The sequence below is a fragment of the Psammomys obesus genome, unplaced genomic scaffold (assembly GCF_907164565.1).
Source record: "Psammomys obesus unplaced genomic scaffold, mPsaObe1.curated_primary_1811, whole genome shotgun sequence".
Lineage (NCBI taxonomy): Eukaryota > Metazoa > Chordata > Mammalia > Rodentia > Muridae > Psammomys > Psammomys obesus.
Window position 1 is genome coordinate 7,878,195 of NW_026596131.1, and position 4,129 is coordinate 7,882,323.

Genomic DNA, 4,129 nt, shown 5'->3' on the forward strand with positions numbered 1-4,129 from the left:
ATTTTGGTCTTTATGTCCTCAACAAACACATGCTCATATCCTGTTTAAAGTAAGTCTCTTCTGCTCACCTCTGCATAGTTACCTGAAGATTTTCCCTCAGTGTGAATCAAGATAGTACATGAAAGAAAAATGAAAGAAACCAAGAGACGTATTTACCAAATCACCTACTTAATTCTGCCTAAACGTGTCATACAAAGGTAATTATGTACTTTGTTGTGGTTTGAAAATAAAGTGCCCCTGTTCATTTCATGTGTTTGAACATCCCCTGGTTGGTGGCACAGTTTGGGAAGGTTACAGAAACTTTAGGAGGCAGAATCTTGCTATAGGAACTACTTAACTATGGCAGGCTTTGGAGTTTTATAGCCTTGTCTCACTTCCTGTTCTTTCTCCCTGCTTCCTGTGTGTGGATGAAATATGATAAGTCTGCTTCCCGAGTGTCTACCTGGCCTCATGATCCTGCTGACATCATCCCAGACATAATAAATTGTACCTCCACTCTGGAGCTATAGACCCAAATAAGTCTTTTCTCTCTAAACTGATTATTGTCAGGGCATTCTATCACAACAACAAAAAAGTAAGTAAGATACAACCATGTTGTGTTATGGTTCTGCCAAGGAGAGAACCAATGGAGCACATGCAGATGTTTAGAAAGACTAAATATGGGGATAACCAGATGTGGTCATGGCTCCAAGAATGGGCACAGTTTATTGATACAATCTTTAGAGTCAGGAGAACCGTTGGTATATATCAGCTTGAGTTTGGGGAGCCTGAGAACTGGGGATGACTGGACAGACACTAAGGTCCGAAAACTTGTCTTCTTATTCTATTCATACCCACATCAAACAGCATTTCCTTGAGTTCCACTCTTTTCAATGTAGCAAGGTATATACCCAGAAATATTCCTTTACCAGCTTTCAGAGCATCTTTTAACCAATTACACTCACATCTTTCATTAACTATCACAGCACCCAGACAAGAGATGCTTGGCAATGTCTGGACATATATTTGGTTGTTACAACTGGGAAGATGGATGCTGTTGCTCTAGGGACTTCCATTTGTCCTATCTGCCAGTATGTAAATGCTGCTACACTGCATCCCAGTCATCACCACCACCGTCATCATCTATGCTCCAAATGATAGTGCACCAAAGTACAGAAATTCTCCTTTGGACTCTTCGGTAGAGGCACTGACAGAGCTGCCAGCTTTCAGAACTATATCAGCCAGAGGTCTTTGATAGAGAATGTATAGTTTCATCTAAGCCTCACATTGTTCCATTCCCAAAGCAAAATGTTACGCTCCTCAGAATCTCTGGGGAATCTTGAAGCATACAGCTTTGGGTGAAATGCAAATTTCTTAAAATATTTATCCATCCATAAGTGGCTACATTTTTGACATTATTATAGGGTTTCTCAGTGTTCCGTTTTATTAAAAAATATTTATTTGGTTTCTAAGATTACTGCTTTCTGACCACAGAAAATTCAATTACTGAAAACTGCAGCTATCAAATTGGTTGAAAATAAATAGCCTTTTATCCAAAGCTGGCAAAGACTGGTTCACTTTTAATACATAGCTATTTTAAAAAAAAAAACTAAAATAATAATAAGAAAACATGCTCACTGCAAGCTGATGGACTGCAAAGTGAGAAGCGAAGCAACATTTTACATCATTGGGTTTTATTTGAAGTAGGATAGAAATGAGTTGGGCAAAGAGGGCATAATTTTCAATTTTTTTTTCTCTTTTGTTTTCTAGGACAGAAGAAACATGAACCTTCTAGCCAATGGAAATCACTTTCTCCTGCTTTCCCTCCATCTCTGCTTGAAATGTTTAGTAATATACAGGAAATGTGCTAAGTGAGACCTACAAACGTGGGCTTCCAAGATCCAAGCTAATTACGTGCTAAGCAATCTGTGGCAGCAAGCAGCATTGCCAAGGAGCCAGAGAGGATGTTGGAGCAGGATGCCTGTCAGGATCTCTCTTTTTCCCTCCTATTTGCATTTTAGTCTTTCCTATCCAACACATATTTTCCTTTTTCTAGAAAGAACGGAGATCCACGTTTCCTTAGCAAAAACCAATAAACAAACAAGAATGGATGATTGAAAATCCAGATCCACTTTGAAGGAAAGCATGGAGAATGATAAACGGCTGTTGTCCCACTATGTGCACATGCCTGGGCTGTCTTCTAGTTGAGTACATGTGTTTCAAGCTTATTGTTAAACTTGGGCAAAACAACTTATACATCACAAGAAAAATGGTGCTATTGCAGAATTTAATGGCTAATATGTTTGTGAACTCCAAGGGTGTTGCTCATCCAGGTCAATTTTCTGAGAATGACCTGATGGCTCTGAGTTAAAGGATGCTTATGAGAAGTGTAGAGAGGAAGAACCAGGTTGCGTCACTTGCTGTACTTCACTGAAATGGGTGAATGTATGTAAATCATGAAACCTCAAGAGATACAGTTCCTTACCTACAGAATAAAGTCACTGGGGGGGAGTATGAAAGGGCATTTTGAATTCCCTGACATTTTGTCTTTCTGGAAAGGCACTCCAGTGACATACTTCACATGGCACAATTTGATTGCTGAGCTAGCATGGACACTGAAAAAAGCATCTTTGAAATTTTAGATTCTATGGCTGTGCACAAATTGTGGTAACAACCCAAAGATGATAATGGCAGTTTGAAATGATTCTCCCAAGGACTGCTTTCAACATGATAATTCAAAGGATAATGGATATTAACCTCAGGCTTGAAAACCAGGACAGTCATATGATTTGTGTGCCTAACTGGAATCATGATGACCATTGCCCAGAAAGATAGTCTCTCTCCCTCCCTCCCTCCCTCTCTCTCTCTCTCTGTCACACACACACACACACACACACACACACACACACACACACACACACCACTCTTCTTTTAAGAGAGAAGAGGTTGACAAAGACAACTTAATCACAACTGAGTATATTCTGCCCATGACAAAGCCCATGATACCGATACCGAGGGAAGACAGGTCAACTGCTACACACGGGACAGGATCCAGATTAAGCTGTGGAAACACTGTCTGCAAGAGCAGATCCCTCAAAACAAACAAGAAAAAAAATAGAAAACTCGTTCTGTTTTCTTGTCTACCTTTCCTGGAAGAGAAGCAGTCTTCTCCTAGTTTTCACCGCCTGGATTTGTGGTCTTACTGATAGGGAAAGTGATGACAGACAGTAATAGTTCAAGGACTCCCACTTCAAATGCCTTGACTAGGTTTCTTACTCCTGCTTACCACGCTTTCCTTGTGCTGCATGACAGGTACTAATCTCATCTTTTCCACGCTGGAAAAAAAAAAAAAACAAAAAAACAAAAACTCCAAGACAGGCAGTATTTTGTTATTGCTATTATTTGATAAGATAGGATGACCAGGGAACATAATCTTTTAGAAATTAGGTACATGCATAGAAAAATGTCACTTTTACAAAATTTTAAATGGTCAAATTATGTGCTCAAAGGGTATCACCCACAAGGCAGAATAATGTCATTGCAACTCGGTGGTTTCAGATCAGAGGCGGGAACCATTCTACTGAATGTCATCAGGGATGGAATTCAGGGCATCTTTCAGGGTCACAGGGTCAGCAGTTCTTTGTTAACAGATTCTGTTAGCAGACCTGCCCACGTGCACATCATTCTACTGTCAAGACGTCCTTAACTGATGATTGACAGCTCTGTGACCATGCAGCCGGGCAGTGGTCTCTCCCATCAAGGTAGATCAAGGATGAATAGGGAGGTGGGTGATGATCCATCTCTGAAGTGATTTCACGTCCAATGTAGTTTCTGTCCGGTGATTATGATTGTGTTAACTACCATCACAAGGCTTTTAAATTAACACATAATGTAAAACAAACAAACAAACAAAAAAACCCCCAGAGGTTTATAGTGTTTAGCCCACATAGAAAAATTACAAAGCTCTTGGTAAATTAGGAAACCAGAAGAGGAAAGAAGGTCACATATTTTCTCAAAACTAGAAAAGTAGTTAATTGAAAGAAAAGCTTTGCTTAAATCTTGGTCTTTATTCACTAGATATCAAAATTATTAAGATAGATATGTAGATAGATAGATAGATAGATAGATAGATAGATAGATAGATAGATAG